Source organism: Schistocerca piceifrons, chromosome 1 (assembly GCF_021461385.2).
Source record: "Schistocerca piceifrons isolate TAMUIC-IGC-003096 chromosome 1, iqSchPice1.1, whole genome shotgun sequence".
Lineage (NCBI taxonomy): Eukaryota > Metazoa > Arthropoda > Insecta > Orthoptera > Acrididae > Schistocerca > Schistocerca piceifrons.
In genome coordinates, this window is record NC_060138.1 from 856,499,973 (window position 1) to 856,524,983 (window position 25,011).

At 44.4% G+C, this 25,011-nt stretch overlaps 1 protein-coding gene and 1 pseudogene across 1 annotated transcript in view; both read right to left on the reverse strand.

The window, feature by feature from the left end:
- Positions 1–25,011, reverse strand: part of LOC124715757 (beta-glucuronidase-like) — a 152,268-nt gene that overhangs the window by 108,720 nt on the left and 18,537 nt on the right. The window lies entirely within an intron of this gene.
- LOC124722563 lies at positions 7,594–7,711 on the reverse strand (annotated as a pseudogene).

Genomic DNA, 25,011 nt, shown 5'->3' on the forward strand with positions numbered 1-25,011 from the left:
ACCTCAGACTACGCCTGTCAATAAAAGTAGTGACAGTTCAGAGCAGCATGCTGAATCTCTTGAAGGGCACCCAGCGAGGTGGCGCAGTGGTTAGCATACAGCACTCGCATTCGGGAGGACGACGGTTCAAACCTTCGTCCGCCAATCCTGATTTAGGTTTTCCGTGATTTCCCTAAAGCGCTTCAGGCAAATGCCGGGATGGTTCCTTTGAAGGGGCACGGCCGACTTCCTTCCCCATCCTTCCCTAACCCGACGGGACCGATGATCTCGCTATTTGGTCCCTTCTGCCAAATCAACCAATCTTCTCGTGAACCTTGTTGAGCTATGCTGCAGGTGCGCACTTGGTAGTATCTGTGCTTACTCAGACCTCGGCATCTTTCCAAAACTCTTGACAGAAAAAGCTTTCAAGAAGATCAATAGAGAAAATTGCATGAATCAAGGATAAGTACTGAGGAAAGGAGGTAGACTGGGGTTTAACGTCGCGCCGACGAACCCTGACAGGATAAGGATTAATATTAATCGCTTTGGGGATACCATGGAAGTAGAATTTGTCTGCGACGCTTGGCGCTTCGCGGAAGCGGGGCGTTTACGATAGCTTATCACCTGGATTACGAGCAGCGTTAGATTACTCTTCCATTCTTACCAAGCGATGTGTTTACCAGCTGAAAAATATGATATTGCTTTATGTTATGGGACTACTGAAGCTCTGACACCTATGAGTACAGGGATGAATGAGAATAAAACCTGTAAGATAGCAATACAAGCAAAGAAGCTTACAAAAAAAAGCAAATGACTACTTGGAAATAATAAAAATCATGTTGTGTAGAAAAATTGCGATGGTTCGTCTTCAATAGGTCTGTGAAACGTGCAGAGTAATCTTACATCTTCCTTAAATTTGATGAAAGCCCACGAGTGTGTACGAGTGTGTGCACAAATCGGACCCCTAGTGTAACTGGAAAATGTGGTAAGAAACAAAAAATCCGTGGCATCATCTTGGATGGAAGAAGAATTCGAGGAGATCTGCTAGCCGTGTCAACAGTATCAAAAAGGAACCGGGCACAGAATGATCAGAAAGAATAAATTCTTGATTTAAGGAAGTCATTCTATTTACGTAAACGTGTCTATCCCAGATCAATTTAACCTTCTCCGTCAAATCAGATTGCTTGGAATCGAATGCTTTCGCCGAGACGCGATTGTGTGGACTGGTCTGTATGTTTCCCTTCCACACTAAATCTGCCCTACTTTCCGTTGGTAGCTGTGTGTAATTCTGACGGTGTGTTGTTCGGATGGCGTAACAATGGTTTACCACAGTTTCACTTCTGATGATGTATGAAAAGTTATTGAAGTATACATCATGTAACGGTAAGGTACTAAAATGTATGAAAATCTATAGATGAAAACATACATGCACAAGTAAATGATTCATTTCTTAAAATCAAAAACCATACGCTCATATTTTTCCACTGTAAGCTCCCCAGGTCGACAATAATATACATGTGATGCATATTTTGTCATGCAATGTATAATGAATGGCCAGTAAAGTGATCTCTTAATGCGTTTCGAAGAAGCTTGACGCTTAAAATATTGTGAAGGAAAGGGGCATTACCGATAGAACAATGCCAGTTGGAAAAGGAGAAAGGAAGTAATTCACCTTGCTTTCTTTAAGGAACCATCTCGGCATTAGATATATGGAAAACACGATAAGCTTAATTCAGGATTGGCAGATGGAAATTTGGACCTCAAGTTTCCCGTATACCACATATTTAGAGAATGGACTACGATAAAATTCTTGAATCCTGATGGTTAAGATTTCTACTGACCTTTATGTTTTTTTTTGTGTGTGTGTGTGTGTAGGGGGTGGGTGGGGGTGGGCGGGGGTGGTAAGATCTTATGGGACCAAACTGCTGAGGTCATGGGTCCATGGATGGGGTGGGGTGGGAGTGGGGGAAGGAGGGAGTGTAGAAACAGGGGAGCGGTCTTTCGAAATGGGGTCAACTGTTTTGGACGATGGTGGAGGTAATGTAATTGTTTATTTTTCTGAAATACATTTGCACCCGAAGATGCATAGCATATATTACCGATTTCGCCCATCGGGGACCGCGTTTGTGTTACAATGTAGGACCACACGGAGTACTCAAATCATTGTAGAGATCTCAAAAACTTCAATGGCAAGTCTTGACTCATTCGCCGAACAGCGAGATCTAGCGCCATTAGAGAATAGCGTTCGGGATACTAAAGCAATCTTATCGCTGTAGTAACTTTGATGGGGCATGGAATACGTACAACAGCGCGACCCAACGGCTGAGTAACAGAGGCAATGATTTCTTTTCCGCGAGAGAATATGTGTTCTTGCTCAAACGTGCGTAAAATCTGTTGAAAACGGCAGGTTACAGCGTTATGTTAACTTAAAAATGAAAGTGTTTTTCTTCGAAACAGAAATAAGTGCAGAGGCATTTTTGCTGACCGATCCTCTTAACCTAAAATCTGAGCTTCTGAGTCCTAAAATACAAGAAATGTCGGATTCGAAAATGAACTTACTCGACGCGGCGCTTTATTTGAGCCAGACGATAAAATTTTTGTTTCTCTGGGCGTTGAATCTTTAACGTGCAGAGACTTGTCCAACTTTTTTACAACTTTTTCAGCAAATACGCGTAAGGCCCTGTACGTTTTCTGTCACTCGGGAATTGGAAACGAAAGCATTCTGAATATGAGTGTGTAGTACGAAATCGGTTCTGGTATAAAAATAAATTTAAAAGTATTTACGGCTTGTTGCATTCTTCTCCAATAATCCTTAACGGCCGCGGTGTTCACCAGATCCAGCATGTGTAAAATAACGAAGAAAGGTAATAAATTTACTGGCATAAGAAAATTCGAAGAACGCAAATAGCAATGACGCGGCATAATACCCAGAAGAATTTTAATCACTATGACACCGGCCGCGGAAGCCTACGTTCTTATAACGCAAATTTTAGTTTCTGAACTCTTGTGCTTCTTACTTGGAGTTTCATGTTGTGAAGTACTTTCACGTCGCTGCTATACATCGAGCAATTAATTCATAATGGATCAAGGATTTCATTTTGGAAGGTGCATTATTTATTGCTGCATCAACTTTGAAGAACAAATTGCGACTAATATGATGAACGCAGGAGCTGACAACTTTGTCTTCCTCGTATGTTTCTACAGATTTTGGCAACGTTAATTGCGATAGCTCGCAAATATCTCGAAGGCAAAAACGAGGCAAATTGAAAGAAAAATGGATTATAAACTCACTAATATGAAAAAAAGACCTCGGAACTCGGAAGAAAAGAACACCTACAGAATAGAATTACGGAAATATTTAAGATAAGATTGTGGTTTCTCATTACAATTCTCAAAAAATATTTAGAGCATACGACTGTGCGTAGATTCCTAATGGAGAATGGGGTAAGAATCGGTGGCTGAAGAATATAGTGTTTGAGATTTGAGGTTTTTCTACCCAGAGACTGAAAGATGCTTCAAGAAACAGTAGACAAGATCGAAACCATGTGTAGTCTGCAAAATGCTGAACAGGTCACTGAAGGAAAAGCCATTGTCGGCGGCCTACTTAGACATATTTTTCAACATGGTCGCATACCACCTTCGTGACTTGATGTCACGGTTGTGTCAAGATCAAAACAATTGGATAATATTATGGAATAAACATTAATATAAAGGATACAAAAATAATAACAGTAAGACATAAGTGATAAAAATAATGCTGAAAATGAGAGAAATTATAAAGGTGCAGAATAGAAAGTAGAATAGAAAGCAACTGTAGGTGCAGCACACACGCTAATTAGAAAATGACAGTGGCAAAAAATGGGAATTTTCTAAGAAGCGGAGGATGTTCTATAATGGTAAGGAAATGAGAATAAGAGAACTTTTGATAAAATGTTTTACCTGTTGTGTCCTACTGCACGGTGCCGAAACGTGAACCATGAAGTTAGCACGGTAATAAGTTGGAGGCGTTTGGTACGTGGACATGGTGCAAAACGGAAAAAAGACTAATGGTGCATCAGTGTGACTAACGAAGAGGCGCTGAGAGAGACTGGGAGATTGATCTGAGAAAACGCGGTGTTCTAAAAACCGTGTGAAGCATACGTGGAAGAAAGGAAAAAGCAAGACGGGAGATCCTGAACGATTTACTCCGTGGAAGTCAATACATCACCCTGAAGTAGACAGCGCTCGAATGCAAAAAGTGGACACAACAAGGTTTCACACACAGAGCAGAATAATAATAATAATAATAATAATAATAACCATATAAAGAAAAATATAAATGTTCGTGCGTTTAAAATCTTAAATCTCGGGGAGTTCTTCACAGATTCCTCTGAAATTTTGGCACAACGTTGCGTTCGAATAGTTTTTATTTACGTACCGGAGCGTCAAATGGTGTGTATAAAAATGCTATCTATGTGATATGTACGGTGCCCCAGTGGGTAGCCTATATAAATATATAAAAATATGAGCATATTCAAATGCGACGTTGTGTTAAAATTTCGAAGCTATCGGCGAAGAACTTTGGGAAATTTACTATTTTTAAGAAAGGAACTTTTAAATCTACATAAATAAAAATGTAAATGTTCGTTTGTTCAACATTTCAACATTTTAAATCTCCGAAAGTTCTCCACTGATTGCTTCGAAATTTTGACATTATTATTATATAACCATTGGCTGTGTGTGTGTGTGTGTGTGTGTGTGTGTGTGTGTGTGTGTATGTAAAATATATAAAAGTGAGACGTTGCTAACAAACAAAGTTGTAATTATGACTTACTGGCTTATGATTAGAACAATACTGACTGTAGAATCTGAATTTGCAGTAACAATGAACGATTTTCGAAGTCAGAGGGAGAGGGAGAGAGAGAGAGAGAGAGAGAGAGAGAGAGAGAGAGAGATTGGGGAGGAGTCGAACAGAGGGGTGGGGGCAAATGGACATAGAAAGCAGAAAGGAGGAGACGGACAGAAAGTGGGGCAGGGGCAGGAAGAGATGGAGAGGGAGGGGGGAGAAGATGATGAGGAGAGAAAGGGGAAAGAGGTGATTGTCGGAGAGGAGGTAGAGGGGGGGAGGGGGGGTAGGAGGCGGTGGACAGAGAGAGGGGAAGGAGGAGGATATGGACAAAGGGAGGGGCACGGTAAAAGAGGCAGAGACAGGGGGAGAAGCAGATTAGGATGTGTATCCAGTTACTACACATATTAGAAACGTGTGCTTCCTCTTTTCCTTCTTTTCCATTTAACCAGACTGAGCCACAGAAATGGAATAATAATAATAATAATAATAATAATAGACTAATAATAATTGTCCATGCGTAATCGTAATGCGAAGATTATTTCTGAAAAGGATCTATCTCACGCGTGTGTTAATACTTCACGTGGAAATGAAATATTTATTTATCGAAAACAGATGTGGTTCGTGTGTAGCGTCGAGTGTGCTGATTTATCTACTACAGTTTCTTGCGGATTAACGTACGTTCAACGTCCCTGCTAATCTCCTTACAGGGCGACGAAGTCTTACTCCAGTAGCGCTTGCTGTCTGGTAGTCCGGTGGTTTACCTTGGAGTGTCGAAGAGACATTTGCACTTGTTGGACAATTACACAGCCGTGGCTCATAAATCAATCGTCGCTGTTTCGGGCAGAGGTCTGCATGGTCCCCTTATACATTCACGTCAGCTGGCTGAGAACATCTTCTAGCAAACACAACTGTTGACTTAAGTGGTTGGGACTGTTGAAATATTGTTCGTAACGAAACATGACATTTAACTGGAAGCCGTCAACTCGCTGATTCTTCAAACGTGGCAGGAGAGTCTCAGAATCAAGATTTACTTCGGCCGTAATTTCACCGAATTAGACTGAAATAAATGCACAGTCGAACTTTGTCTCATTTATAATTTACTAAAAGCCACTGGATTTAGTGGAAGACTGGTATTTGGGTTTCACATTAATTCTGCAAAATGTAGAACTGTTTCGTGTAGGACTGTGTTACCTGCACCGTTGTTTCTGCATGTACGGGCCACATTACTGTGATCCATTTTCCACTGTGTTAGCATGTGACCTCACCCGACACACACACACACACACACACACACACACACACACACACACGATTAATCCATCTCGCTTACACAATCATAGCAGATGGAAGGAAGGAGGGGTAAATTTTAATAACGGTTGGGCAACGGGGTCATTGGAGTCTCATTTGGAAAAGCACGCGGAAGAAAATTGGCTTTAGCCTCTTCGAATGAATCATGCCAGCATTCGTCTCAAGCGATTTAGGGAAATCAAGCAACGAATAAGATCGATGGTATCACAGAGTAAAAGCAGTTATGGTATATCGGCGAATATAAAAATTCACCTGTTACTTTAACAACAGAAGTAGAGTTTAGTAGTTAAATATACCCATTCTATGGCTTCCTGCAATGATTACTTGCTGTCAGTTGCCAGAAACATAGCGATGCGCAAAGAATTGGAATCGATTTACAAAAGTTGCGGCCGTTTCGCCAAATGGGGTCTTTACCAGATAAGCTTGACCAAGGACATCTATTAAGTTCAAAGAAACAGGAGCGAGTGTCACGCTTACGATAAGCTACTTGCTGTGGCCATCTTTAAGACTGCTCCTTCTTCATAACGCCTGACAGTTTCAATGAAGGAGAAAGCGTTCTTACGTAATTTTTGAAAATGTAAAAAATCGTTATTGCCTAGATCGCGTACATATATGAAAGTTAAAATATAATGATTAGACTAGTTTCAGTTGTCAACGCAACGCATTGTGTTACGGTAATCTTCCGGTATCCCACGAAGAATGCAGCTTTAATAGGCTCTGTGAAGGACGATTTATTGCTTCGTAAGGCGGGTGTGCACCAGATACCTTGCGCAAATTACGAGAAGTCAAACAACACACACCGTTCATGAGAGATGTGAGGAACATCGAAGATACACGCGGTTATCACAGTCGAACAAGTCAGCTGTGGCCGAACATTGTATAGAAACAGGGCACTCCATGAACTACAGTGATGTGAAGATTCCTACATCCATCTCTTCCTTTTGGGACTGTCTTCAAGGAGGCTATAGAGAGTAAATTAGCCAATAATTTAATAAAGATAGATAACGGTTTTAATTTGGACAAAGCATGGAATCTCCGGCTCTTAGGATAATTAAACTGCAAAGGAGTCTTCATGGTGTCATCGCCGCCGAAAATACATCGATAAGCGAATCGAATGTCTGTACGCCTTCGCCACAGGTGGCGCGTGTCTAAGCGTATCTCTTTGCTGCCGCACAGCATCTGTAACTCGAAGGCGCGTACCACTGTGATGAAGGATATAAGGCCGCGCTTGGCACCTCGTCGTCAATTTTACGGTTAATCTTGTTAGTAACTAGACAATACTCCGTCTTGAGACAACGAGTGGCCTATCGGGACCATCCGACCGCCGTGTCATCCTCAGGGGAGGACGTGGATAGGAGGGGCGTGGGGTCAGCACACCGCTCTCCCGGTCGTTATGATGGTATTCTTGACCGAAGCCGCTACTATTCGGTCGAGTAGCTCCTCAATTGGCATCACGAGGCTGAGTGCACCCCGAAAAACGGCAACAGCGCATGGCGACCTGGATGGCCACCCATCCAAGTGCCGACCACGCCCGACAGCGCTTAACTTCGGTGATCTTACGGGAACCGGTGTATCCACCGCGGCAATGCCGTTGCCAACTACACAATACGCGGTTGAAATATTAGTGGAAATAATTAAATTTTCGTGGTTGAAAACCAAATATCTTATGATGGATCAGATATTTATGCTACTTATGCAGATTGTGTACCAAGCACAATGAAAAACCGATGGCGTTTAGCTCTTTATGCGACTTTTTGTCTCAGGTCAATTATGAACCAAATTTTCGCATCAGATGCCGTACGATCTTGTCGTGGTGTTTGCCCTTACGTAGCTAACAGTGGAACAACTGTTGACTGCCGAACATGTGCAGTATGAACGATGAATACTACGCATGATGCGGTGTGCATGTCAAACCGTCGCATTGCGATTCATCTGTCATTTGTAGCAGAGCCCATTTACGTTAAGAAGCTTACAGCACCATCTGTTGGTTGTTTCATCATGTTTCCCCCTCCATCAATAATACACCATTGAAATCAGACGTCATTCTGAGCAGTGGGTCTATTTCTACTGCGTTTTGAAACAGAAACTTTAATTATGGACACGCTGTATAATACACACGAGCCAAAAAAGACCACTGAAGATGTGTAGTATTACTGGGTAAAACATGTCTGACAAAAGCAATAATAAAAATTCAGTTGCAGAATACAAATAATATTTGGTCTTTACTATGTGATAAACTTAATTTAGGTAGCAACTGAGGAAGAATGGCTACACGTATTAACTATGTAAATACACTCCTGGAAATTGAAATAAGAACACCGTGAATTCATTGTCCCAGGAAGGGGAAACTTTATTGACACATTCCTGGGGTCAGATACATCACATGATCACACTGACAGAACCACAGGCACATAGACACAGGCAACAGAGCATGCACAATGTCGGCACTAGTACAGTGTATATCCACCTTTCGCAGCAATGCAGGCTGCTATTCTCCCATGGAGACGATCGTACAGATGCTGGATGTAGTCCTGTGGAACGGCTTACCATGCCATTTCCACCTGGCGCCTCAGTTGGACCAGCGTTCGTGCTGGACGTGCAGACCGCGTGAGACGACGCTTCATCCAGTCCCAAACATGCTCAATGGGGGACAGATCCGGAGATCTTGCTGGCCAGGGTAGTTGACTTACACCTTCTAGAGCACGTTGGGTGGCACAGGATACATGCGGACGTGCATTGTCCTGTTGGAACAGCAAGTTCCCTTGCCGGTCTAGGAATGGTAGAACGATGGGTTCGATGACGGTTTGGATGTACCGTGCACTCTTCAGTGTTCCCTCGACGATCACCAGTGGTGTACGGCCAGTGTAGGAGATCGCTCCCCACACCATGATGCCGGGTGTTGGCCCTGTGTGCCTCGGTCGTATGCAGTCCTGATTGTGGCGCTCACCTGCACGGCGCCAAACACGCATACGACCATCATTGGCACCAAGGCAGAAGCGACTCTCATCGCTGAAGACGACACGTCTCCATTCGTCCCTCCATTCACGCCTGTCGCGACACCACTGGAGGCGGGCTGCACGATGTTGGGGCGTGAGCGGAAGACGGCCTAACGGTGTGCCGGACCGTAGCCCAGCTTCATGGAGACGGTTGCGAATGGTCCTCGCCAATACCCCAGGAGCAACAGTGTCCCTAATTTGCTGGGAAGTGGCGGTGCGGTCCCCTACGGCACTGCGTAGGATCCTACGGTCTTGGCGTGCATCCGTGTGTCGCTGCGGTCCGGTCCCAGGTCGACGGGCACGTGCACCTTCCGCCGACCACTGGCGACAACATCAATGTACTGTGGAGACCTCACGCCCCACGTGTTGAGCAATTCGGCGGTACGTCCACCCGGCCTCCCGCATGCCCACTATACGCCCTCGCTCAAAGTCCGTCAACTGCACATACGGTTCACGTCCACGCTGTCGCGGCATGCTACCAGTGTTAAAGACTACGATGGAGCTCCGTATGCCACGGCAAACTGGCTGACACTGACGGCGGCGGTGCACAAATGCTGCGCAGCTAGCGCCATTCGACGGCCAACACTGCGGTTCCTGGTGTGTCCGCTGTGCCGTGCGTGTGATCATTGCTTGTACAGCCCTCTCGCAGTGTCCGGAGCAAGTATGGTGGGTCTGACACACCGGTGTCAATGTGTTCTTTTTTCCATTTCCAGGAGTGTAGTTTATTAAACAATGGAAAGTACAGAACGAAATGTAACAGCATTGTGAAAAGGAAAGTTGCTACTCACCATATAGAGAAGATGATGAGTCGCAGATAGACACAACAAAAATAAAAAAGGACTGTCAGAAATAAAACTTTCGACCAGTAAGGCCTTCATAAACAATACACACACACACACACACACACACACACACACACACACACACACACACACACAGTCTCAGGCAACTGAAACCAGAGTAGCAGCACCAGTGCATGATGGGACTGGCGACTGGGTGAGGGTAAGGAAGAGGCTGGGTAGGGGAGGGGGAGGGATAGTATGGTGGGTGTGGCATATGGTGAAGTGCTGCAGGCTAGAAGGAAGGCAGGGGTGAGGTGGGGGGAGGGGGTGGAACGATGGCTGTGTAGTGCTGGAAAGGGAAAAGGGAAGGGGCTGGATGGATGAGGACAGTGACTAACTAAGGTTGAGGCCAGGAGGGTTATTGGGACATTGGATGTATTGCAGGGAGAGTTCCCATCTACACATTCAGAAAAGTTGCTGTTGGTGGGAAGGATCCATATGCACAGGCTGTGGCATCCTCCCACCATTACTTACTCCAGTTCAGTCATTAACATCACCCATCCTATCAAAGGCAAGGCTACCTGTAAAACCAGTCATGTGATCTACAAGCTAAGCTGCAACCACTGTGCTGCATTCTATGTGGGCATGACAACCAAAAAGCTGTCTGTATGCATGAATGGCCACAGACAAACTATGGCCAAGAAACAAGTGGATCACCTGCTGTAGAGCACGCTTCCCAACACTATATCCTTCATTTCAATGACTGCTTCACAGCTTGTGCCATATAGATCCTTACCACCAATTCCAAGCTTTTTTGAACTGCACAGGTGGGAACGCTCCCTGCAGTATATCCTACATTCCCATAACCCTCCCAACCTCAACCTTCATTAGTCACTGTCCTCACCTATTCAGCCCCTTCCCTGTTCCCATTCCAACACTACACAGCCGTCATTCCTCCACCACATCCAGTCTTTTTACTTTTCTCTTTTTCGATACTCCCCCCACCACCACCTCTCCCCTGCCATCTCTCTAGCCTGCAGCTCTTCACTGTCCGCCATCCCCACCATACTAGCCCTCCCCCTCCCCACCCACCTCCTTACCCTACCCAGTGGCCACTCCCATCATGCATTGATGCTGCTGCTTGCAGTGTGGTTTCAATTGCGTGGGACTGCAGCTGTGTGTGTGTGGGGGGGGGGGGGTCCTATTGTTGATGAAGGCCTTAATGGCCGAAAGCTTTAGCTTTATTTGTGACAGTCTTTTTTTGTTGAGTCTATCAGCGACTCAGCATCTCCGCTATATGTTGAGTAGCAACTTTCCTTTTCATAATATCGTTAAATAGTTTATTAACTGCAGAGTGATTTGGAATTCCTAAGGGAAAGGAAGGCTAAAATTTCAGCTTCTTCCTCCAGCAAACTCAAGTTTACATCTTCAGTAAGTAAAATACAGTAGGAGCAAATTAAAAGACTGGTACATTACCTTCCTCGATACAAACCACACATTTTTATTACCTTAATTTGTAGCAAGGCAGAAACTAATCACATTCCTCTAACAGCGCAGCGTGTGCACCTTCCTTACATAAAAATGTTTAGGAACCGTATTCACTGAGAAAATATCCGAGGGGCGTTCAATAAGTGGCGCAACACATATTTTTCTCGGTCAATGCCGGTTGAAAAAATGCGGAATTTGTGGTGGGAGTCTGGGTTCTATCCTTATAGTATCATGAAGTTCGTGTATGTTGCGGCGCTGACGTAGCCAACGAAAAGGCGTTTTTAGCGGAGGTGTGTTCCAAGCTGAGAGCTGTCACTGACTTTCTTTTGACGAAAAACCAGAGCATCTCAGATATTCATAGGCGCTTGCAGAATACCTACGGAGACCTGGCAGGGAATAAAAGCACGGTGAATAACTAGACGAGGTGTCTGTCATCATCGCAACTCAGTCCTACAAACCTGTCTGATGTCCCACAGACCGGCCGACCGCTCACGGCTGTGGCTCCTACAACGTTGGAAGGCACAAACACACTTATTGGAGATGATCTATGGATCACAATCAAACACCTCGCTGCTCAGCTGCATGTGTCTGTAGGTAGTGCTGACTCACTCTTCCACCAGCTGGGGACTCAAAGGTGCCCATTGGGGTCCTCACCCCCTAACCGTCGACAATAGTTTCCATCAGCTTGGCCCAATGAAGGATGCACTTCACTGGAAGTAGTACGTGGATGATGAGGGCGTTAGCGGTGAAGTAAGACGTTGGCTCCAACGTCGACGAGTAGGGTGGTACCATGCGGGCATACAGGGCCTTTCCAGTAAGGTTGCGTAATGCCGTCGCGTTGACCGGAGATTACGTTGAAAACTAGAGCTTTGTAGCCAGAAGAGTAGGGAATAATATGGTATATTGAACTCCGGAATTAAACCGACATGCTGCCAGAAAAAATGTGTTACTTTACTCATTGAAGGCTCTTCGTATTACGTGATCTGACTGAAGCAGACCAACATCAAAAGTAGACATAAACATAGTTGTATAGATTAGCATCAGTAGCAGTCGTGTAAGTATGGTATAAGTAGTCATTTTTATACTGCACCAGCAGTAGGTGCCAAAACTAAACGTACATGAAGTAAGAAGACCTGGAAAATACACTACTGGCCATTAAAATTGCTACACCAAGAGGAAATGCAGATGATAAACGGGTGTTAATTGGACAAATATATTATACCAGAACTGACATGTGATTACATTTTCACGCAATTTAGGTGCATAGATCCAGAGAAATCAGTACCCAGAACAACCACCTCTGGCCGTAATATCGGCCTTGATACTCCTGGGCATTGAGTCAAACAGAGCTTGGATGGCGTGTAAGGTACAGCTGCCCATGCAGCTTCAACACGATACCACAGTTCATCAAGAGTAGTGACTGGCGTATTGTGACGAGCTAGTTGCTCGGCCACCATTGACCAGACGTTTTCAATTGGTGAGAGATCTGGAGAATCTACTGGCCAGGGCAGCAGTCGAACTTTTTATGTATCCAGAAAGGCCCGTCCAGGACCTGCAACATGCGGTCGTGCATTATCCTGCTGAAATGTGTGGTTTCGCAGGGATCGAAAGAAGGGTAGAGCCACGGTTCGTAACACATCTGAAGTGTAACGTCCATTGTTCAAAGTGCCGTCAGTGCGAACGAGAGGTGACGGAGACGTGTAACCAATGGCACCCCATACCATACGCCAGGTGATACGCCAGTATGGCGATGACGAGTACACGCTTCCAATGTGCGTTCACCACGATATCGCCAAACACGGATGCGACGATCATGATGCTGTAAATAGAACCTGGATTCATCCGAAAAACATTACGTTTTGCCATTCGTGCACCCAGGTTCGTCGTTGAGTACACCATTGCAGGCGCTCCTGTCTGTGATGTAGCGTCATGGGTAACTGCAGCCATGGTCTCCGAGCTTTTAGTTCGTGCTGCTGTAAACGTCGTCGAACTGTTCGTACAGATGGTTGTTGTCTTGCAAACGTCCCCATCTGTTGATCCAGGGATCGAGACGTGGCTGTACGATCCGTTACAGCCATGCGGATATTATTCCTGTCATCTCGACTGCTAGTGATACGAGGCCGTTGGGATCCAGCACGGCGTTCCGTATTACCCTCCTGAACCCACCGATTCCTTATTCTCCTAACAGTCATTGGATCTCGACCAACGCTAACAGCAATGTCGCGATACGATAAACCGCAATCGCGATGGGCTACAATCCGACCTTTATCAAAGTCGGAAACGTGATGGTACGCATTTCTCCTCCTTACACGAGGCATCACAACAACGTTTCACCAGGCAACGCCGGTCAACTGCTGTTTGTGTATGAGAAATCGGTTGGAAACTTTCCTCATGTCAGCACGTTGTAGGTGTTTCCACCGGCGCCAACCTTGTGTGAAAGCTCTTAAAAGCTAATCATTTGCATATTACAGCATCTTCTTCCTGTCGGTTAAATTTCGCGTCTGTAGCACGTCATCTTTGTGGTGTAGCAATTTTGATGGCCAGTAGTGTATTTTTTGTGATACCCGAGTAAATGGAAAGTCCCAAAAAGTACACACACAGTGGGGTGTAGGTAGCCACCAAAATATTATAACGGTAGTGATCGGCGTAAACTAAACATAGGACAATTATATGAATCTGTTTCACAAAAATTGAGAAAAACTTCTCGTACCGATAACCTCCAGCCACGATATTCGATCCAAGGTCTTGTGACAGTCTTCTACTGTGAACTGGCTGAAGTAACCTCCCCTCTATGGAACCCGCTGCCAACGTGTGCAGAGTGTTCTCCCAAGTTGATGCGCAGGAACTACTTGAGCCTAAGCACCTTCACTTTATGCGGTTTGTTCCGAGAGACGCCCTCTCCCATTGACCGGTCTCTGCTTTTAGAAGCTAGATTGAATATCCTCAGTTCCTCACTTTGATCATTCGTATCTCTGTTTGCATGTGAACTTACGGTATTGCAGCCTTCGAAACCAGTAGAAGAAACTAGAAATGACACATATAGTAAGATGGTTTCTCGTTACTTGTAATGTAAGTAATATAGCTAAAATCAGTTCAAATAATGGTACATATGAGGATAAATAAAGTAGACTGCTCGCTATCAACTAATAGGAAATAAATCATCGTATAATGCTGCAAATTCTCCCCTTCCGGTGTCATATGGAATTCATTGTTCAAAAATGTCGGTAACTGTCGGCACTGAATTAAATCAATGTTAGCACTTAAAACTGAGTATGAAGGTATCATGTGACCTCCCACATCACACTGCTCTTAGAGATGGCGATTTGCGATTGCCTTTATTTGAGCTGAGGATGATTTCATATTTACATATGCCTTTCGTGTAAAGAACTGAAGAATACTTGTGTACAGCATTATCGTAATTTTAAATTTATTTCGCTTCGTTTAGTTGCATTCAGTATACTGCTACATGTTAATCCATACACTCAAACCGGAAATATTTTACAACGTGCAACATGTGTGGTCAGTTCAACCATAAGCCTCACTGTCCACACACGTTGTGGTAGCGCTCGATACGAAAGACCTCACGCGACCCGAAATAGAAATAGCAACTCAGAGAGGGGTGGCAGTAGGGGTGGAGGGGTGGAGGGGTGGAGGGGGGAGGGGGGAGGGAGAATGTGTACGGCAGCGACGCAAATTTTGCGGACGGGTTTGCTGCGAACGGCATGCAATCAGGGGCGCGGCACGCGACTGCTGCTCGCTCCTGCCCCGTGATAAATGACAGTAGATGTGCCTCCATGATACGCTCTGTGCCAGTTCTCACACTCGTCCGTTAGTTGTACATCGACGTTCGCCAAGTGCCATTAAAGGGAAAAAAATTATGTACCAAGATGTCAACATTTTTCCATGCGCTCGATACAATACTCGTACACCTGTCCGAAATACAGTCTGAGAAAACACGACCCTGGCGCAACACGATATTTGTCACGCCTGAGCAACCAAAATAAAACGTTGCTATTGGAAACGAATGAAGGCACCTCCTGTACGCCCAAGAGAACGCCGAACAGACCAATATGAGTCAACAATTTATCTGCCATGCAGCAGTTCGATGACAGTGACCGACATTACTGAAAGTTCGGATGCATCAGCGAGCATAGACCATATCGACACGCATCCGAATATGAACTGCGAGGGCGAGCAAAAAGCCACCACGGGAACAAGTGCGGTAATCCGTGGAAAGTGTTAACCATTCAGCAAACTCATTCTGAAGTTAAAGCCAAGGCTTAATAGAAGTCAAAGGCATGTCGTCAGCAAATATTCGCAACGTTGCAGTCCAAGCAGGTACACGGTCCATCCATATTAATGTGACCACCGCCTATGTTCGACGTCAACGTGGAGTAACCACTCACACAGGGCAAGTGGCAGCACTAGCAATTGAGGCTGTACGAAGCATGTCGGGGGACCCGGAGAACAGTGCAGTGGTTGTCACAATGCCGAAACGGAGAGATTTATCTGGGGATCAAAAGGACATGATCACTGGCTTTCGGGCCAAGGATGGAAGCACGTCCCAAACGGCTAAGTTTATAGGTTGTTGGCATGCCGCCGTGCTTACATCTACATGGATACTCTGCTTATCATATTTAAGTGCCTGGCAGAGGGTTCATCGATCCACCTTCACAATTCTCTATTATTCCAATCCCGTATAGCGCGCGGGAAGAATGAACACCTATATCTTTCCGTACGAGCTCTGATTTCCCTTAGTTTATCGTGGTGATTGTTCCTCCCTATGTAGGTCGGGGTCAACAAAATATTTTCGGATTCGGAGGAGAAAGTTGGTGATTGGAATTTCGTGAGAACATTCCGTCGCAATGAAAGACGTCTTCCTTTTAATGATTTCCAGCCCAAATCCTGTATCATTTCTGTGACACTCTCCCCCATATTTCGCGATAATACATAACGTGCTGCCTTCCTTTGAACTTTTACGATGTACTCCGTCAGTTCTATCTGGTACGGATCCCACACCGCGCATCAGTATTCAAAAAAGAGGATGGACAAGCGTAGTGTAGGTAGTCTCCTTGGTAGGTCTGTTACATTTTCTAAGTGTCCTGCCAATAAAACGCAGTTTTGGTTAGCCTTCCGCACAGTATTTTCTGTGTGTTCCTTCCAATTTAAGTTGTTCGTAATTGTGATACCTAGGTATTTAGTTGAATTTACGGCTTTTAGATTTGACTGATTTATCGTGTAACCGAAGTTTAACGTATTCCTTTTAGCACTCATGTGGATCATTTAACACTTTTCGTTATTTAGGGTCAACTGCCACTTTTTGCACCATTCAGATACCTTTTATAAATCGTTTTGCAGTTGTTTTGATCTTCTAATGACTTTATTAGTCGATAAACGACAGCGTCATCTGCAAACAACCGAAGACAGGTGCTCACATTGTCTCCAAAATCGCGTATATAGATAAGGAACAGCAAAGGGCCTATAACACTACCTTGGGGAACGCCAAAAATCACTTCTGTTTTACTCGATGACTTTCCATCAATTACTACGAACTGTGACCTCTCTGACAGGAGATCACAAATCCAGTCACATAACTGAGACGATATTACAAAGCACGCAATTTCACTACGATCCTTTTGTGTGGTAAAGTGTGAAAAGCCTTCCGGAAATCCAGAAATACGGAATAGATCTGAAATCCCTTGTCAATAGCACTCAACAGTTCATGCGAATAAAGAGCTACTTGTGTTTCACAGGAGCGAGGTTTTCTAAACCCATGCTGACAGTGTGTCAATAGACAGTTTTCTTCGACGTAATTCATAATGTTCGAACACAATATATGTTCCAAAATCCTGCTGCATATCGACGTTAAACGATATGGGCCTGTAATTTAGTGGATTACTCCTACTACTTTTCTTGAATATTGGTGTGACCTGTGCAGCTTTCCAGTCTTTGTGTACGGATCTTTCGTCGAGCGAACGGTTGTACATTATTGTTAAGTACGGAGCTAATGCACCAGCATACTCCGAAAGGAACCTAACTGGTATACACTCCGGACCAGAAGACTGCCGTGCACGGCAAAATGATGCCACCGGAAACTGGCTTGGAGGCAACTGTGGTGCACTAGTGGCCGTGGATGACAGGGGTGATCGACGGTTCCGAAGATGTGTACAACGAATAGACGTAGATTTGTTGAGGGACTGAGGGCCCAGATGAACCAAGCGGGCTACCAACAGTGTCTCCTCAACAACTCTCACGAACGCTGCTGCATATGGGCCTCCACAGCAGGCGCCTGGCTCGTGCACCCGTGTTGACTGCTGCTCATCGGCGACGAGGGCTGGGATTTGTACGCAAATACCGCAGCTGGGCGTGCACTGACTGATGACAGGCGGCCTTTCCAGGTAACAGACGGCCGTTGGCGTGTACGGCGTATAACGCCTGAAAGCGAACCCATCCAGGACGGAGGAGAGAGCGTTATGGTCTGTGGAATGTTTTCGTGGCTTTTCCTGGGTGATCTTGTCATTCTGGAAGGTCTAATGGGTCAATACAAGTATCGTCTATCCTTGAGGACCATCTCCACCTCAACATGCAGTTTATTTCTCCACGGCACGATAGCACCTGCCAGCAGGACAATGCAACGTGTCATACAACTCGTAGTGCAGTTGTGTGATTCGAAGAGCGCCAGCGTTAAGTTTACCGTAGCTCCCTGGCCACCAGACTTAATTGATTTAAGCCCAATCGAGAACCTGTGCGACCACCCCGATGGAGCTGTTCGCTCTATGGATCCTCAACCGAGGATCCTATCGTAGCTGGCCACGGCACTGCAGTCGGTACATCTACATCTATACTGCGCAATCCACCATACGGTGCGTGGCGGAGGGTACCTCGTACCACAACTAGCATCTTCTCTCCCTGTTCCACTCCCAAACAGAACGAGGGAAAAATGACTGCCTATATGCCTCTGTACGAGCCCTAATCTCTCTTATCTTATCTTTGTGGTCTTTCCGCGAAATATAAGTTGGCGGCATTAAAATTTTATTGCAGTCAGTCTCAAATGCTGGTTCTCTGAATTTCCTCAGCAGCGATTCACGAAAAGAACGCCTCCTTTCCTCCAGAGACTCCCACCCGAGCTCCTGAAGCATTTCCGTAACACTCGCGTGATGATCAAACCTACCAGTAACAAATCTAGCAGCCAGCCCCTGAATGGATTTTATGTCCTCCCTCAATCCGACCTGATAGTGATCCCAAACGCTCGAGCAGTACTCAAGAATAGGTCGTATTAGTTTTTTATAAGCGGTCTCTTTTACAGATGAACCACATCTTCCCAAAATTCTACCAATGAACCGAAGACGACTATCCGCCTTCCCCACAACTGCCATTACATGCTTGTCCCACTTCATATTGCTCTGCAATGTTACGCCCAAATATTTAATCGATGTGACTGTGTCAAGCGCTACACTACTAATGGAGTATTCAAACATTACAGAATTCTTTTTCCTATTCATCTGCTTTAATTTACATTTATCTATATTTAGAGTTAGTTGCCATTCTTTACACCAATCACAAATCCTGTCCAAGTCATCTTGTATCCTCCTACAGTCACTCAACGACGACACCTTCCCGTACACCACAGCATCATCAGCAAACAGCCATACATTGCTATCCACCCTATCCAATAGATAATTTATGTAGATAGGAAACAACAGCGGACCTACCATACTTCCCTGGGGCACTCCAGAAAATACCTCACCTCCGATGAACACTCACCATCGAGGACAACGTACTGGGTTCTATTACTTAAGAAGTCTTCGAGCCACTCACATATTTGGGAACCAATCCCATATGCTCGTACCTTAGTTAGGAGTCTGGAGTGGGGCACAGAGTCAAACGCTTTCCGGAAGTCAAGGAATATGACATCCGTCTGATACCCTTCATCCATGGTTCGCAAGATATTCCTGTTTGGATCTTCCAGAACATCAATTACTCTCTTCCTCCACGTCTCGCAGCCGTCCACGCGACAAACAGTGGTTATTGAGGCTTTTGAGAAGTTGTGAAATGTGACTTGACATTGTAAAAGCTGACCTCTAAATTTCTGAAATTTCTTGTCTTTCTACCTTCTGCAGCCTACTACGACATACGCAACGACAAACATATTTTTCAGTTTCATGTATTATTTTATTCCAGTAGCTTTAATTGGATGTCCCAGGCTCTCCATTTTGTCTTCCTAGAACGTGTCACCTTGTGATATATTGTTTCTTAGACCCTGAATTAAACGCTACTTAGTGTTCACATATGTCAACTGTTCTTTTTCCGGCCTCTGAGAGCTGCCATTGACCCAGTTTTGCTTATACTAATGTAACTATTTCATCTATAAATGTCAACCATATCTTAGCACAATCCATATTAATACTTTCGTTTTCATTCATACAACAAGGGAATATCTTATTCAGTTGTTCCTCGCAATCTGCAGAGGATTTTCTCGAGATTACTGCCCTGGTTAACAACAACAAGTTGATCTGAAACTTTTATCAAATGATTTGATGACTTTAGTCACCAGCAAATGCCAGTTTATTCACAAGTGCCTATATATCAGAATAAATAAAAGTCCCAACTATGGTGAAGACACGCCATACAGATGAGTCCCAAACCCAACTATTTCCCTTAAGTAATATATAGAAGCAGTATCAATGATGATCACTTCGACTACAGGGAAGGCAGGAGGCACCTAAAAAGCAAATCTGGCTTCCTGCTTAGTAGTGGAAAAAAGAATTTTGAGAAACCATTATATCTTGTCAGAATTTATGGGCACCTACGTGGGAAATCCGTATTTTTTAAATCGAAGAAACAATCAAGAACGAAAGTTTGCACTGAACAAAAGTAGCGATACTGTATACTTCAAAAACTGAGGACATATACGTCAAAGTATTAGGATTCAATTACGGTAACATAACCATACGAGAACTCTTAATAACGTGATAAGTTTTAAAGAGCTCTTTATATACATCAGAATTATTATCTTCGATATATGGCAATACTACTTGGATAATCGCAGGAAACACCAGCAAAATCCAAACTGAAAACTTAGTCTCTTTAAAGAGAACGGCAGGCTAAGGCGATACGAAAATGGACGCAAAATTAGCAATGGAATAAGAAGGAAAAGTGTGAACGTGCAAATCAAGGAAAACAGGAATAACTGGGTAGATCACATAGCAAGAATGAGAGCTGCAGTAAGAAACGGTAAAAAGTTGCTGGATGCAAGAGGGATGCTGAAGTACTACTGCAGAATTCGACTTACATAGAAGAGTAACAATTCAAGGGCTAAAACGTGAAGAAATCATTAGATTTATTTTTAATGTGTGTATGTAGCATTATACTAGGTTGCTAGAATTAAGTGTATAGCATAAATGACATAATAAGAAACTGCAGGGGTTTTTGAACACACAAAAACACTGCGAGACGGGTGTGGTTAATGTAGTGGCGTCGCAAGACAGCCAAGCCACTCGGAGGTAGCCGAAAGGCACGCGTTAAGCTCACGCATATTGGCGTGAGGTCTGGAACAAGGTAAAGTAATTATCCTATAAAGAAAAGAACGTAGTTCTTGGAATACTTAACTTTAATCCACAATTGGAGAACATAGCTCTTGTTTAGACATTATTACACTGAATATAAACTGGTAATGGCGCCTTGCTAGGTCGTAGCAAATGACGTAGCTGAAGGCGAAGCTAACTATCGTCTCGGCAAATGAGAGCGTATTGGTCAGTGTAGCTTCGCTAGCAAAGTCGGCTGTACAACTGGGGCGAGTGCCAGGACGTCTCACTAGACCTGCCGTGTGGCGGCGCTCGGTCTGCAATCACTGACAGTGGCGACACGCGGGTCCGACGTATACTACCGGACCGCGGCCGATTTAAAGGCTACCACCTAGCAAATGTGGTGTCTGGCGGTGACACCACAGTTAAGATAGTGCCACGAACAGAGTTTCGGAATCCACAAAGTAGTAACTAAAATGCCAAAGCAGTTGTGTGTGGCTGATCATTAGAGTAAAAATCGGTAAAGCACTCTGCAACATACTGGAACGTTCACAATAAAAACTTAAGAGTGGATTCTAGACAATGTAATTTATTCTTTTATATTGTACCACATGTATCTCTTCGTGTGTTAAAACTGAGAACAGGTCTGCACTTCTGTCTCCCGGTATCCTCTTATAAAGATATAAGAGGCCTTCTGTTAAAATGTGGCATGAAGTAACTTGTCTAACACAAGCGACGTTAGCTGATGGAGGCCAAATAAATAAATAAACAACACAAGCACCCTAGACTGGGGCGTCCTCCCGCCAGAGTATGTCTGTCTTATTCGGAAGCCGTGTTGACGTTTCTGACCACATCGATCTATACATTCTTTATTTCATTCAGTAGAAAAGGCTGCTTACTGCATTATCACGAGACATCGCTCTGAGATGCTTTTAGCATCGGGATCAGGTCTTATGGTAAACTGACACCTCCACCGAGAGCCTACAGTCTGAGGAGGGGCTTGTACGTAATGTGATTAGAGTCATTCTCGGAACTGCACACAGGTTTTCTGTGACAGCAGTAGTCCAGGTCTGTCTGTTTCTCATTCCTCGTGACAAATGCGATTTTAAACGCCGGTTTTCTGAAGGGCTGCGCTCTCACATTCCTTAGGTGTTAGTTACATGTTCCATAGATCATCTGAACGATTCGTTTATCGAAATGTGGAGCGAGTCACTTTACAGAATATCGATGCACGATTACTCTTAACATTAATGAGTCAAGCAGGTGAATTTATATCGCAAACAAAGATGATAAACGTCATAGAATTTTTTTAAATTTTGTGTCGCTTATTCTAATCAACGTAATGACCTGAGTGGATAAAACAACAACAAGGCTGTTCCGCAGAAAATTTGAGACCAGTATTTTCTGCCCACATCTGTAGTCTTTTAATTGTGAATTGCAACTGTCCAATGGTTGCATGGATACGGCAAGACCGGAAAATTAGAAAACCGTTTATGAATGAAGAGCGGTAAAACGTGCTTCTCACCATGAAGTTACATTATTGTGGCTATTTAGGAAAGAGATGTATTTAACACATTACCTTCGGGAAGACTGGTTACCTAGTATAAAAAGATTTAATATGACATTACTGACCGTAAGTAAAGCGAGGATGTATAGGATGGTCAGAAACGGTCTGAAAAGCTTGTAAGGTTGTTGCAGGGCATGTTGTGCTGAGAAACAATTATTAAGAGAAAAAAACAACATCGAAACGTTTCGTCGTTTCCGAGTTAACTGACACTGAAGTTAATCAGTGGGTTGCGCGCGCAAACTGCAGCGGCCTCCCAGACAATTTGTGTCAGTTGTTCTCGTAGCGTAGATGATAGCGCACGAGACTCCTCAGCCTTAGGCTCGCGTTAGATCCTTACTACCGTCTCGTGTCCAATTTCTGCATCTTGTTCACTTTTAGGGTATCAAACTAAGACAAGTTTGGCAACACCGTCTCTGGCGGACCACTTGAATTTGTGCACACAATGGCCTCATTGGCTCTTTACTAGTAATTAACCCGGAAATGACGAGAAGTATCGACTTTTTTCTTAATAGTTATCTTATTAACAGTCGTTTCTCAGCACAACCTATCCTGCAACCCCCTTACAAGCTTTTCACTCTCCTTCTGTCTACCGTGTAGGAAAGAAGACAGCCTCTGGACCACCATGCGTGGAACTGCTTGAAGGTCTTTGTGCTTGCAAATACACTTACAGGCCACCTGGAGGCGGATAAGGGTTTGTATTAGGTGAAACGTGCGTAGGAAATCATATCGTATAGCCATCTTCAGTAGGATCGGATTATCAACGATACAATGTCACTTCCTGAACCCACAACGAAAGTAATAAAGAAGCTGCACGTGTTGTAAGATACTGAAAAGACAGGATGTTGATGAAATTGAAATTGTCACTGGATGAACCAAACCAGCCATATTACAGCGGGCTTCATGAGAGTATACTAGTGTATTGCACTGTCGAGGGTCCGCTTACATTTCATCACGAGCTCCCAACTGTGCGTAAAATTAAGTCACAATTTTAGAAACTGTTATTGTGTTTGACCTCGTATGGTGGAACGAGCGGGCACATATTATTAGATTAGTTTATGTGGTGGAAGAAGCAGGATCTGCTGTTGTCTGCTTAAAAAACTATACTCCTCCCGAACAAGCCTGAAGACCCAACGGTACTGACCGGCCGCGGAGTCATCCTCAGCTCATAGGCGTCACTGGATGCGGTTATGGAGGTGCATGTGGTCAGCACACCGCTCTCTCGGCTGTATGTCAGTATCCGAGAGCGGATCCGCTGCTTCTCAATCAAGTAGCTCCTCAGTTTGCCTCACAAGGGCTGAGTGCACCCCGCTTGCCAACAGCGCTCGGCAGACCGGATGTTGACCCATCCAAGTGCTAGCCCAGCTGACAGCGGTTAACTTCGGTGATCTGACGGGAATCGGTGTTACCACTGCGGCAAGGCCGTTGGCGCTGTCGTCTGTTACCCTGTTCAATGAGAGCCACTTCTGGCAGCCACTGACAAATTGGGTGTGGAGTGCTGCGAGCGCTATTTTCCACATGCAGAACAATGGACGCGCACAGGCATATTCTCACTGGTAAACGCCTCAGGTTGTTTGTGCGGCCCGGTTTCGTTCTGATGGCTCACAACCATAAGGCGAAATCCAGCAGCCATCTCCTCTATTCGTACTGTTCAGTTCCTTGGATAGATCTTCCTCGTCTTGAGATTCACCATCCCTAGTTGCAGGGGAAGTTTCGCAAGTTTAAAATAACTGTTACTGGATGACTACAATCGACGTTTCCGTTACGGCTGCTGTCAGGCTTTCCTCTGGCGCTACTGGTGTCTGGTCATTGTCAATTTGCTGTGGGGCCCCAGTCGAATGTACAGCTCCTAATCTCGAAGCGTGTTGCTGTTGGCCTGTCTGTTTCGCCGATGAAACGGATGGTTATAATTGAAGCGCAGCTACTCGCAGAGGTCCAATGTAGGCTTTACTTGTCGTGTGACAGTGAAGGTACGCCGGAAAAATAATTAGTTCCACTTTTGGCCACCAGGTGCAAATCTAGCCTAGTTAATGCAAGACATACATATAGAAATATTTCCATTATTTTTATTTTATTTTATTTTCAAGTCTTCAGTTTTCTGACTGCTTTGATGCAAACCGCCACGAATTCCTCCTCTGTGCCAACACCGAGTAGCACTTGCAACCTACGTCCTCCAGTATCTGCTAGATGTATTCCAATCTATGTCTTCCTTTACAGATTTTATGCTCTACAGCTCTCTCTAGTATCATGGAAGTTATTCCATGATTTCTTAAAAGATGTCCTACCATATTGCCCCTTCTTCTTGTTAGTGTTTTCCATACTTTCCTTTTCGCCGATTTTGCATGGAATCTCCTCATTCCTTATCTTATTGGTCCATATATAATGGTTAGGAACGGGAAGTGGGCAGAAAAGGTAAAAAAATTTTAGAGAGGCATAATGTTCCTTTTATTGCTAACTGTCGCTTACACTGCTGGTTCAGCATGGGCACTGGAAACTACTTGATCAACAGTTGCTAACAGCTACTCCGGTGCGATCTCAGTAA